This window comes from Callospermophilus lateralis, unplaced genomic scaffold (genome assembly GCF_048772815.1).
Source record: "Callospermophilus lateralis isolate mCalLat2 unplaced genomic scaffold, mCalLat2.hap1 Scaffold_137, whole genome shotgun sequence".
NCBI lineage: Eukaryota > Metazoa > Chordata > Mammalia > Rodentia > Sciuridae > Callospermophilus > Callospermophilus lateralis.
Genome location: NW_027512527.1, coordinates 2,441,247 through 2,455,865, shown reverse-complemented (window position 1 = coordinate 2,455,865; position 14,619 = coordinate 2,441,247). Strand labels below are relative to the sequence as shown.

Sequence of the window (14,619 nt, the reverse complement as noted above, 5' to 3'; positions counted from 1 at the left end):
TTAGGGGCTCAAAAGAACAAAGATTTGGAAACACAAGTCCTTGGTTGAGAATAATAGAAATGGAAAAGGAACTGCACAGGCTCAGGCTAATGAAAAAGGTGATTAAAGCCAGGGATAAAGGTCTTGATGGTAGTTGATTTTCAAACTCTTTCTAGAGCTTGAATGTTAAAATGTTTCCCTATTGATGCAGACAGGAGTACTCAGCTCTATAAGCCAGACAATGATCTCTGCCCAGTGGCCCGGGTTTGATCCTCAGCACCACATACAAAGATGTTGTGTCCGCCGAGAACTAAAAAATAAATATTAAAAAATTCTCTCTCTTTCTCCCTCCCCCACTCTCTCTCTCTCCCACTCTCTCTTTAAAAAAAAAAGTTACATACTCTTATTAAATATTTTTTTAAGAGAGAGTGAGAGAGGAGAGAGAGAGAGAGAGAGAGAGAGAGAGAGAGAGAGAGACAGAGAGAGAATTTTTTTAATATTTATTTTTTTTAGTTCTTGGCGGACACAACATCTTTGTTGGTATGTGGTGCTGAGGATTGAACCCGGGCCGCATGCATGCCAGGCGAGCACGCTACCGCCTGAGCCACATCCCCAGCCCACACAATCTTATTAAAGTACTCTACTATGTTTCGTAGGCTAAAACAGTATTTAGGTATCCAACTACCTTTTATTACTTATTCACACTTGGAGAAATTATTATCAAATATTATCTACATCATTCCTTATAGGCTTCTTTTGAAATTATATTTGATAAATTATCAAATATTATCTACATTATTTTTTATATGCTGCTTTTGAAATTATATTTATCTACACATTGTATTACATATATGATATTATTATTTTTGTTGTATCATGTATTGGATTTATATATTTGTGAATTGTAAAGACTCAGAACACAAGATCTACATTTTCAAAATTGTTCAAGACACTTCTAATACTAAAACTTATCATTAGACATAATTTAAATAAAGCATGTGTTTCTGAGATCAAACTATTTTCAAAATCACCAGATTATATTTATCATAAAATGTTGAAAAGACATGGAAATACCAAATCAAAAGTTTAAGATCACCCCCAATTCTTCCCTTCAAATAAAACCTTTATAAAACTTTGGTTTTACTCAATGTTTTGCCTAGTAAAGAGCAGCTTTTTGCACATACTAAGAATCAATGGACATTAGAAAATGAATGAATGATGGGTGTCAATCCATGTGAATTCTAAATGAAAATTAGATCAATGTATATGTATTTCTTTTTAACTTGTCCTTTTTTCACTTAAAATATCCCTAGCAATTACATATATTCAGTATCTTCATGCAACACAATTTTTATAGCTGAATCATGTTCAAGTCATCCAATTGAATGAGTTACCTCATTTTAAATCTATGAGAAGAGATTAACATTTTTTGAATTAGTATGACATACCTCTACTGGATCTTTAAAAGTCCAGGAGTCTTCACAATTGGAGATGATGTGTCCATCTGGCCCTATTGCCTCTTCACTTTGTCTGTTGACCCCAACCCAATTTCTTCCAGAGAAATTATGTACCATTTCCCAGGAGTGACACCACGCTCTCAATTTGTGGGCCCTAAAGCACCCTCCTTCTTCCACCAGGAATGCTAGTCCTACTCCTCATCTGAGAACACATGTGTAGCCTTCCAAATCCAAATCCAAGATTTTACTACTAAATTCTGTATCACAGTGATCCTCAGGAATCAGCATAAAACACACCGAACAAGAAGTTGAGTAGAGATGAGGAGAACTGAAGTTTTAGGTCAATTCAGGAGAAAGAAAAGAACATTTTGGTTTGAGTGAGCAGCCAACCCTCTAGACAGGGTTATTTTCCTGTTGTCCATGAACAAGAAAAAGCCATCTAAAGCAGCACATTCTTTTCTTCTCTTAAGGAAACAGTGGAATTCAATTCCTCTCTTCTGAGGCCCCAAGTGATTGGAGAATGGATTGGTAGAGAAGAAAACGATGCTGATCCACTAGCTGCTGGAATTCTGCAGCCCCCAGTTTCAAGAAGTAAAAATGGCCAATGGGAAAGTGAAGACAGTGGCTCTAGCCCTGCAGGAAGGTAAGCAGAGATGCCTTCCGGGATTCTATGACTGGTCACTAAAAGATGAATGGAAAATAAACCCAAGTGCAGGATTTTGATGAGATACCTCATAGTAATTTTATATAGAAAAACTGGTAAGCTTTGTGTGGGATAAAACATTTAGCTACATTTAATTTTACCATGATATGTGTGTGTGTGTGTGTGTGTGTGTGTGTGTGTGTTTGTGTATGCTTCAAAACATCACATCACATATAATAAGTACATAGTTTTACATGTCAACTTAGAGTGTCATTAGGCTTGCTCTTGGTTTGGGTGTTTTTCTTCACATCTAGGTGGTTACCATCTTTTTGCTACTAAAACCAAAAGGGAAAATAGTTTCAAGGTTATAAGCTGTTAGTCAAGACCAACTATAACACTGGGCAGCAAGTGGCTGGCTGTTAAGACTTGGAGAGGGGATTCCTGAGGTATTAGAATGATGTAATTCATCATCAGGAAGAAAAAAAAAACTTAAATGCATAATATAGTGTAAGAAGTAGAGTAAATGTGAAATATAAGAAAATAGAAATCTTGCTTTAGAACTATTTAGGTTTATAGTTGAAAACTATGATTGAATATAATTATCCATAATATATTTAATTTTTAAAACTATTCTAAACTTGCAAGTACATATAACTCTTACTCAGAGCCCTGATGCCCAAATGGTGGCAGATTTGCCTTAAGCATCCTTATTCTGGTACAAGTGAAGTAATGTTGAAATGTCCAGATCATATTTATTAGGTAGAGCATATTCAAGATTATCTTGTTTTTGTTGTTCTTGTTTTTGTAATATCATTTTGAGAGTGCAACTCAAAGCAAAATGAAAACTTCAAGGAAGTTGAGGTGGAAAGCATTATGGGAGGCGTGGCTGACACCAAATTGAGAAAACATTTAAATATTCATAATTAAAATGTACCAGGAACTTTCTATGTCATTAGCTGACCACCACAAAAACCTTGCTCCTATGCATAAATCAGCCACACTAAATTTGTATTGCCTCTGTTAAATTTAGTAGCAGCCCATAAATACTTTTTTCTCAAAGAGAAAACCATTTTCTACATGTAATAGCTTTCAGAGTTTCTTTGCTTTGACTTATAACTCGGGTGGAGGGAAAGAAGTTCAAAATACTCATTAATGTGCTTTAGACTTATATAAAATTGATTCTATTTCCATGAGAAATAACTTTTAAATAATATAAATAGTTGAAGTGTCTTATGTAAGGAGGAGAAAAACATTTTTAAAAATCCATTTATCTTCTTCTGTGAAACGCCAGATCAATTTCACCTATCAATGAGGGTAATTTTATTTTTAATATAAGACTTATAACACCCACTAGACCTTTATCTTTATTCATTGGTAGATATTTAGTTGTTAAATGTAAAATAGAGAAATGTCAGCTTTCATTTTATTTTTATTTAATCATAATAATAATCATGGCTATCTCACTGCTTCTATGTTCTTCCTTGCTTCAGTGAGGAAGCTCTTATTCTCTTTGGAATGCTGAATAAAGGGGAATCCTAATTGAATCATTTTCTGTAATCCTAATTGAATACCTTCCTCAGAAAACTCATTATTATTATTAGTAGTATTAGGGATTGAAACCAGGGGTGCTTATCCACTGAGGCTCATCCCCATTCTTCTTTTATTTATTTTTTTTTAAATTTTGAGACAGGGTCTCCTGAAGTGGCTCAGGGCCTTATTAAGTTACTGAGGCTGGCTTTGAACTTGCAACCCTCCTGTCTCAGCCTCCTGAGTCATTGAGATTACAGGCATGCAGTCTATGAAGAGCTTTCAAATATTTGTCTTGGAAAGTTGCTTTCACTTTTATTTTTCTTTGTGTTTAAGTTATGGGTTCAGATATACTTATGAATATAAGAAAGTGGTGAAGTTCTACCTTGATGTTCCATTAGAGCAGAAAAAAATATCTGAAATACATGTAGAGAACAGTGGTAAATTCTGTTAGAAACTACATTTCTCCCTTTTTTATAATTCAAGACAGAATTCCTATGTTTTTGCTACTAGCTCACACAGAATTCAGCTTGATTTGGATGAATAAGAAAGATGTACATAAATTTTTAATGGATGTAGAGTCTGTACCTATAATATTAGTCTTTCCTTTTAAATAGTAATGAACATGTACAATAATTTAGCCTTATTAAACATTAGCAGGCTGAATGATATTCTAGACTCCTCAAAGAAAATTTGATTTTCAAGCCTGACTTCATCCATTTTTCTTTCTCCCACTGGGGCTTGCATATGGTTGTTGTCGATAAGCTTCTGTTAAAGGAGTGATGGAGGTAAGGACTGTTACTAGACATCTGCAAGGTAAAACTTATTCACCAGCTTATTAACTTATTGTCTATCTTTAGTTGTTGCCCATATCCCTTGCACATTTTTTTCCTACATCTGTTGTTCGTATTTTTCTCTGAATTGTTGTTATTACAATACTCCATATTTAGCAAGTAGCCAACTTTCCCTTTCATGCAGAATGATAGAAACATGACAGGCTGAATTGTCACTCTTAAAGAGAATTAAATAGATGTTATACTAAACCTTGAGAGTCTTATGGGTAGAAACTTACCTGAAATATTTTCCTAGAGAATTTTTTAAAATAATGTATGTCAATTAATTTTTTTCCTTAGCCCCCCTCCCCCAAGTATGGCATTGTACAAAAACGTTCAACAATTTTGAAATGTGTAACTGACACCTCTAATGGTTCAGTGCTGGTTAAAGTGAAGGCAGTTGCAAGGGTACTATGGAGAAACTAACAGAAAAGAACAGGAGACACTAATATGACATCCATGACCCCTAGCCAGTCTCTGGATGGGACTTAAGAGCTCTGTAAATCTCTTAAATTCCATGCAAAATTTTGTATTTTGTGTTGATGGACATTTTTCCACCTATTCTTTCTTTGACTTTCAAATTCATAATTGAGAGAGCTTTAAAAAAAGAAATTAAAAAACCCCTAAACAAGAGAAGAAAGGGTGTTTATAAAAGTGAGGGGGATGTGTTGGGGAATGATTCAAGACTTCCTGTGTTTGTCAGATACCACCTATTACAGACAAGCTGTAGCTTGTCTGGACAGTTAGTCGGAAAGCATATATACCTACTGCACATGAAGAGTTATAAAAAATAATCACATGTTGACAAAAATAAATGTAAACAAAAATTTTCATAATCTTATATAATCTTATTTTAAACCATCTTAATTAGACATTGCAATAGCTGTGTAATGAATTTTCTAAAATAACTTGTTAAATCTTAATGTTAATTTGTAAATAGGCTCATCAAGCCTTGAAAACCTAATGAGGCTCCTTTGAAGCTGAACCACCTTACTAAAACAAGAATAATATCCATAAATATTATAGATCTGGTGAAATGGCTTTGTAACTTAGCACTGCTATTTGATTTTAAACATGCCATATAATTAATCTAAATCTTATTATTTAAAAATATAGGTTAAATGTCCCTATAAAACTAAATTTTCTTCCTGTTAAGAAGTTTCCCTTTCTTTAAAGTTCAAAATGACTTCTGATATGCCAGTGAATAAAGCTAGGAAATGCTCCCTTTCCAGAGAAATAGACCAGGCAACTTACAAATGTGTGACATAAATTTAAGAGGTATTAGGTCATATGATGGGAAATGAAGCAGGATAAGAAGAACAAAGCAGATCAAAGAGAGGGTACTCTTTTACATGCAAAGACCGAGAGCAAAGAAATTGCCCTACTACTGTCATATTTTGATTATTGTGGACATCATACAAAAAATGTAAAAAACAAAAAAGAAAAGTCAAACTTAAGTAATTTAGATATACTCTAACATGAAAATTTTAAGGGTATAAAATATTGATTAATAGTGGTAAATCTGTCAAAAAATCCAAAAGAGAAGCCTTAATATCCAAAATATACAAAATTTGTACCTCATGACTAATAAATTTGTTTTAAAACTAGAAATATAAAGCACACACTTATTCCAGAATATCAACGAATTTATTTTCATATGGCTTAAAATTTATTTTAAGGTGTTTAGAAATACATTAATTTATTTGAGTAGAAAAACATGTCTCAGTTCTAATAATTATTTTCCAAAACACAGTACTAGTTATTCATAGACTTCATGTGTGTTAAGCAACATTTGAGGCTTACTCCATATCTAGGTCTTCCAGACCTGTGCTATATTAATGTCAACACCATGTGTTTTCATGAGATTAAAAAAATACTTGCTTCAACCCTCCTGAAATCATCTTGATAATTGCAGGTTGATGCATAGAAGTTATGCATTTATAATCTAACTTTTATTCTTCATCTTCAACATTACTATCTATGTGTTTTTTTTCTTCTTTTTAGTATCAATCTTCCTATTTACCTGGATTTTCTTATCTCTCATGTTGAAGACATATGGATCCCTTTAATTTTGAATTTATTTAATGTGTTTGTAAGAGGGAAAAAAGGAGTTCAAAAAGAAAAAAGTCAACTTGCTAAATATTTATTGAACATTAATAGCAGATAATGTGCTAGATACTGGGTAAGAGTAATGTGAAAGAAAAAAAATATTGTATTCAAAACATTTGCTTCTTTAACATTCAGGAAATGAGAAAGAAAGAGGGAAAGAAAGTAAGGAAAAGAAAAAGAAGAGTCTTACTTCTGCAATTAAGCTCAAACACTGCTAGGCACATAATAAGCATTTAATAAGTGAACATTCACTAAATTGATTATAAAACATAGTATTTAGCTTTTTTAAGCTCTTCTACATAAAAACCTAAGTACAACAGCTAAGCATGAAACTTTATGATCTCTTCAACTCTCTGGGCTTTAATATGAAGGCAGCCACTTAATTTCTAATTGTAGTTAAGAAAAGAGATAGATTCTTTCTCAAAAGCCATGAAGGTGCACTCTACAAGCTCAAGATTTAGTTCTCGATAGACATCATCCAGATTTCTACCACACAGAGACACTGGGCCAGATTAAACGAATTTTACCAATCTGTGCTCAGGGACAGAGCATGATGCAGAGTGGAGCAAGGTTAGAAACACGGGAGAGACTGGAGACAGGAGGTGGGATATGTGGAGGAGCTGGAAGCGGTTTCACCAGGACTGATAGGCCCATGAGGGCTGAGGTAGGGGAGGTTGGCCACTAAATTTAAACTTTTATGTTTCCATTTAACTCCAGTTTAGAAGTTACCCTTCTAAACCAAAGCAAAATGATTCTTTGAATATATTAACACCAAATGGAAATATTGACTGCTGCTTTTTTTCATAAGGTCTCCCAAAATGTTCCCTTTCTTGTTATGTGGGAAGCCATGCAAATCTTCAGGATGCCACCTGGTGTTCTTTGAACACATGATCTATTAAATTACCACTTAGAGACTGCTCTGTGCATTCTATCTTGATTCACTTTATCTTTTTTTATAATCAACTTTTTAATTTATATATGACAGTGGAATGCATTACAATTCTTATTGCACATATACAGCACAATTTTTCATTTCTCTGATTATATACAAAGCATATTCACACCAATTCGCGTCTTCATACATGTACTTTGCATAATAACATCCATCACATTTCACCATTGTTTCTAACCTCCTATTGCCTTCTTTCCCCTCCCACCCCTCTGCCCTATCTAGAATTTGTCTATTCCTCCCATGCTTCCTCTCCCTATCCCACTATGATCAGCTTCCTTATATCAGAGAAAACATTCAACATTTGGTTTCTTGGGATTGGCTAACTTCACTTAGCATAATCTTCTCTAACTCCATCCATTTACCTGAAAATGCAATGATTTTATTCTCTTTTATTGCTGAGTAATATTCCGTTTTGTACGTATGCCACATTTTTTTAATCCATTCATCTACTGAAGGGTATTTAATTTGGTTCCAAAGTTTAGCTATTGTGAATTGTGCTGCTGTAACATTGATGTGGCTGTGTCCCTTTAGTATACTGTTTTTAAGTCCTTTGGGAATAGACTGAGGAGAGGGATAGCTGGGTCAAATTGTGGTTCCATTCCCAATTTTCCAAGAAATCTCCATATTACTTTCCATATTGGCTATACCAGTTTGCAGTCCCACCAGCAGTGTATGAGTGTATCATTTTTTCCCACATCCTCACCAACACTTATTGTTCTTTTGTCTTCACAATAGCTGACATTCTGACTGGAATGAGATGAAATCTAAGATTCGCATTATCTTTATGAAAGCATTATTATTATCCTTATTGTAGCAATGAGGAAACCAAGTCCCAGAGTGTTTGTTTCTCTGTTCCAAGGTTGGTTACCGGACTCTCTTGGTCCAAATTCTGTGCCCTTAAATGATTTACAGCCTCTCTCTGCACAAGAGTTCCAGGATTGAGAGCTGGAAAAGGGAGGGCCAGATGAAGGCTCTGAGAACCCTTAGATGCTCTTTGAAAGACCTCAGTCCTCTCTTCCTGTTATTTCACTCAACACTGCTCTCTGCATTCTGGCTGCCCACAACATTGTACTCTCGCGCTGTCTCGCGCTCTTGCGCTCTCTCTCTCTCTCTCTCTCTCTCTCTCTCTCTCTCTCTCTCTTATTAATTAATTAAATCTTAATTAGGTATATATGATAGCAGAACACATTTTGATTCATTGTATATAATTGCATCACAACTTTTCATTTCTCTGGTTGTACACAATATAGCATTGCACCTTATATGCAGTCATACATGCACTTAGGGTAGTCATGTCCATCTCATTCCAACATCTTTCCTTCCCCCATACCCCCACCCTACCCCACCTTCCCCTGTGCCTAAAGTTTCTCCATTTTTCCCATGCTCTCCCCTCCATTATGCATCAGCATCCACTCATCAGAGAGAACATTTGGCCTTTAGTTTTTTGGAATTGGCTTATTTTGCTTAGCATGATATTCTCCAACTTCATCCATTTACCTGCAAATGCCGTTATTTTATTTTTTAATGCTGAGTACTATTCCGTTGTGTATATATACCACACTTTATCCATTCATCAATTGAAGGACATCTAGGTTAGTTCCATAGTTCAGCTATTGTGGATTGAGCTGCTGTAAACATTAATGTGGCCACATTACCATAGTATGCCATTTGTAAGTCCTTTGGGTATAAGCCAAGAGTGGGATACCTGGTGAAATGGTGGTTCCATTCCAAGTTTTCTAAGGAATCTCCAAACTGCTTTCCAGTTTGGTAGCACCAATGTGCAGTCCCACCAGCAATGTATGAGTGTGTCTTTTTTTCCACATCCTCACCAACACTGTTGTTTGTATTCTTGATAACTGCCATTCTGACTGGCGCGAGATGAAATCTTAGAGTAGTTTTGATTTCCATTTCTCTAGTTGCTAGAGATGTTAAACTTTTTTTATATATTTATTGATCAATTATGTATCATCTTCTGAGAAGTGTCTGTTCAGCTCTTTAGCTCATTTATTGATTGGGTTGTTTGCTTTTTTGAGTTCTGATCCTGGAGATTAATGCTCTATCAGACTTGCATGTGGCAAAAATTTGCTCCCAAAAAGTAGGCTCCCTCTTCACCTTGTTGATTGTTTCTTTTGCTGAGAAGAAGGTTTTTATTTTGAGGCTATTTTCTTGTAATTATGCTATTTTTGCTTCTTTGATCTTCAGCCTGTGGGTTCCAGAGAAGAGGCAGGACCAGTCTTTGCTTCTCTGCTGCTTACAGATTTTGAACTATCAATTTACCTGCCACACCACCACCCCTCAAAAAAATTCTCCCTAGAATTGTGGCTTCCAGAATATCATGTTTTCAGCCTGATCATCATCCACATGTTCTTGAAGCCATGCTTGACCATCCCCTGGTCTTTTCCCCTTCCCACTTAGGCACTTTCCCTAAATCCTTATCTTCCTGGTGAAATCAATATAAACACCAGTGATTCTTCCCCAAATCTGATCCCTCCTTTCCTTCACCTGCTCTTCATTATTGGTTTTGAATTCCACCTTGTCTGACCCACTCATTCCCTCTATCATATCCTGGACCCTCTCATTATCATTATCTGCCATTGCTATTGTCAATTTTAGGTATCTCACCCTCTCTCAGCCTTTGTCCTTGTTCATTCCTTCTGGCACCCAACTTTTGGGTGTGCCAAGTTTCCATCCTGATAATTTTTGATTGTGTTAAATTTCCATTGCTCCTGACCCACCACCTGGTTCCTTGTTTTTCTCCTTATTCAGCTTTTGTCCATGGCCCACTATTGTAGTCAGTCTCTTAAAGATACCTTCAACTCACTAGACTCTCGTTTCCTTTGTCTTAGTTTCCTTTTAACAATCCAATTCTTCTTTCTGTGGTGAAACCAGCAAAGGCTGGAGAACCTGTGGCTCCACTGGCTGGCGTCACTGAACTCATGACCTCCCAAATGCAGGTGCACACTGGAGCTGCTCGGCGAAGTTGTTGCCAGTGCCTGAACAATCCACATATCCACTTTCCTCAGAAATGATTTCACGTCTTCACTTCTCTCCTCAAATCCCAAACTCTTCTCCTCTTCTTCTCTAATGATGATGCTGCTTTCTGTTTCATGGAGGAAATAGGTTCAAAGACTCTTCCTCCACAAGCACCCTCCCAGCACCAGGGGTGGGCTTATCTCACCTGTGCCCAAATGGGTGCAGCCCACACTCCCACCCAAAACAAGCCCCTCACTTAGTTCTAGATGCGTAGACTCAGTCTGCCTCTATTCTCTCTGCTAGATCATTCCCATCAGCATAAAACTCTGATGGGATGCTTCTCTACAAAAGGAAGCTTCCTCCCTGGCCACAGCTGTCAATGCTCTGTTTTTCATTGTTCTTACAGCCAGGCTCCTCACTGCCATTATTTTCTGTTCACTATCCCCCTCTACTTGTAATCTTTTCCCAAAAGAATTTTATTTCCACCACCTGTTGAAACCACCTTTATCAATGTCAACCAGAAGGCTTTTAATGTCTCCCATTGTCATTCCAATGACTTAACTTCTGCCTTCTGAAATTCCAGCATCAAGACTCATCAATGCTCATCAAGGCTCAGCCCCCACCTAACAGCAGCATTTGGGAACCTATCAATTGTGTGTTCTGAAGTGTTCCTCACAGTCCTTATCTGTAATTATGAAATTCAAGCTGCTCAGAAAACTGAAATGGTTTTCATAACTCATGACAGCAAAACCAGATCTGAACACCGTAGATTCTTTATTTAACCTACTCAGTGGTGATGCTGATACATAACGACATAGAGAACTACTGTAATTGATAGCAAAGTCAAGCCTCAGACCTTCCTTGTTGGTGTCACATAATATAAAGTTTATGCAGCTGAGCACATCCAGCCCCAAGGAATCTAGAAAAACAGTTATGGACCTGGAGTAGAAATCTAAGATTACATTCAGGAAGATAAATTTATTTGCAACTAGGCATGTTTTGATCATATATTAGCTTTACAAAACAATGTTATTTTATGGGAATGAAAATAAACATTGGCGTTATGTTTATTTGTTTCAAATAACATATTTAAGATAGTATATATCTTAATTTTGCATAAAACATGTAATTTCTAGCTATTGTATATAATTTAGGTAGATAATAATAAATAAACTTGTCAGAATCTTCATAAAACACCTGCTTCAAACAGTATTACTTGGAGAATAATTATTTATTAATAAAGGGGAAAATATCTATAGAACTATAATTGAATTTTTGAATAAAAACAAAGTAATTTTGTTAAGCATATGATATTATTCAATAAAATATTTTGTTGTCATTTAAGTTTACAGTATAAAATGCAAAATCATAAATGAGAACTTCAGTTGCTCTATTCAACAAGCATATTAATCTAGCTACTTTCCATAGTGCTACAAATATTAGCCCTTTTAAATTGTCAAATTGTCTATATAATAGGCAATACTATAATCTACATTACAGACAATGAAAGCAAGAAAAGAAATCTTGTATATATAGAATATCTTTTCATATGTCTTAGTGAAGCATATGTATGTTTTACTCCTGTATAAATTTCTCTTATTTATTTATTTATTGTGGCATAAGGGATTGAACCCAGGGCCTTGTGCATGCTAGGCAAATGCTGTACCACTGAAATACACCCCTAACTCCCCAACACATAGGTAGTTTTTAAATTGAGCCTCACTTTGGAAAATCATGTCTTCAAAAGAAGAAAATGAAATTTTATTTTAGAGAGTTAGCCATCTGTAACACAATGTGTTTTTAATTCAGTGATATCAGTTTTTCCATATAAATATTTAAAATAATTTCTGATTTTTTTGTGACAAGATACTACTTCATTTAACTGGAAAGAGAAAAATAATGTAATACTTTGAAAGCTTCACATAAGTTTTACATATAAAATATGGAGTCCCTGGGAGAAAAAGAAATGTTCTAAAAATAGTTTTTTTCTAAATCACATATCTTGATTTAAAGTGTCAATGGTAGTAAAGTACTTTCATTATAATAAATGATGCATGTCTCCATATTTATACTTCAGAGGTGTTACATAGTCAATAATGGTAGGTTCAAAATGGTTCCTGGTATAATAACTGCTTTAGTTCCACCATTAGGGAAACTGTATAGTGGCATTTTTACTACATGCAATTAATAATCTTTCTTTTTTTTTTGCATTTTAAAGCAATTAACTCTTTCTCCTCACCTCTAAATCATTAGTGTGGTAGATGTGCCAGATGTAGTCACAGTATCTACATTCAACTTCCATTCAACATTCAATAAACATTTACTGAGCATTTATGTGCTAGGCTGGGTTTGGTCCCGGGGATATAAAAATAAAATAATACTTGTCTGTTTGCAGGAACTTTGCACTCAAAGCACTCAAAATAAAAATGTAAATACATCACTCTAGTGGTGTTTTCTACCTGCAATAATTGGACTAAGCACCCACTTGCATATAAAGGTGACATTTAATCCAGAAGTGAGGGACAGTGATCAGAGAATGTGTCTTAGACATGCTGATGCCCCTGGTTAGTCCTGAAGGACAAGTAGGAATAAGATTATTGGGTGTCGTGTTGTCATTACTCCTGTAGGTTTGTTCACAGAGATATGGGCTATTCTGTGATGGGTCCTCTGTTTTGGTCAGTAACAGTGAGGGGGGATGAGACCAAGGGATTCTTAAATGAGACACAGGTTACTTCTCAGTGCTTGTATCCCCTACATCTCAACTGCTCTGTTATGACATTTCTTGTTTTCCAACTAGAGGATTGGGTTTTGGAGAATATGTAATGATAAGCAATTCATAATTGTCCTTTGTTAATTCTTTTTTTTTCATTTAGACATTTTAGTCTGTGTACTGAGCAAGTTTAATATTTCAGTTTGGACTTTCTCTTTGTAATTCCACACATCTCAGCAGAGGTTAGTGGTGGAAGAATAATGTTGGTTTCTAAGTTATAAAGTTTCCCTGTGATGTACATTTTCTTAGTTTTGAAACTGTTTGTAGAGTAACATGCAAAATACAAATGTTAAGTTCTTGAAACTTTATGTTATATCAAATTTTAGGTCATAGGACTATTGTAAGATGCAAGAGAGACATTTGGTATTTCAAATATCTTCTTGAATCTATGATATGTTGTAGAATGAGTATGCTAAAACTTATGTGTTTTTAAGGGTTTAACTTGTTATGTATATCAGGACTCTTGCCATTCTGCATGGCAGCACTCATCCTGTCTTCCTGAGGAGCCCTGCTTTCAGCACCTGACCAGAAAGGATCTTTGCCGACTGATGAGTGTTTGGGTGGCACTTTGTTTGCATTGCTCCCGTGGCATTCATTTTTCTTCTTTGCCTTCAGTCAGGTTGTGTTTTATCTTAGCTCCCTATAAAGTGAAAAACCCAGTTAGGAAAGGACCCCTGTCTAATCCATCTTCCTTTTGAATATTTCCTTTCAGGGCAGTGGCACTTAAGTACATTTGTTCTGATAGTAGCTTATGCAGAATTTGTTCTCTTGTGGCAGTTCTTTGCTCCCCACCCACAAATCAAATCAGCAGCACCTTGGCAGGGATGATGTATGGAAGCAAAATTAGGTATAAAAATTATTTCCAGTCTGGAGCCTCCATGATTCTGCATCATTTTTTTTTCATATCACAAGAAATGGGATACCACCCAGTGTGTAATTATGGAGCTTTATATAATCTATGGTCTCAATTGACACAGATTAAGAAGAGATAAATGTGTTTCCTTTCTCCATACATCTCTGTTTTTTTTCCTTTTCCAAATTTAACCTTAATAGAATTTTCAGCAGAAGGGAAAAGTGTATTTCCCGTCAGACTCGCCTCTCATGTCATGAATGTTATACTTAGGAAATTAAAAACTCTTTAGTTTTCAAAATGATTCTCCTTTTGAGTTTTTAGTTTTCATTCTGCAGTGTTGTTGGTTTTCTAGAGTCTCAGACTTTATCTGCCAGTGATGAAGCTTTTAATTGCTCCGTCTTATCTAATCTTCATGGCAGTATTCTACCACTAATACTGGCTCTCAGATGGTTTCTAGATATAACAAGAACATTCATGAATGGGGATATTTTGGAGTTAGTGATAATTAGTTCAAATAGTTTGA

The 14,619-nt window shown here is 35.4% G+C and overlaps 1 pseudogene; it reads left to right on the top strand.

Moving 5' to 3' along the window:
- The first annotated feature begins 2,033 nt into the window (after positions 1-2,033).
- LOC143640211 (transport and Golgi organization protein 1 homolog) overlaps positions 2,034-14,619 on the top strand; it is a 46,649-nt pseudogene continuing 34,063 nt past the window's right edge.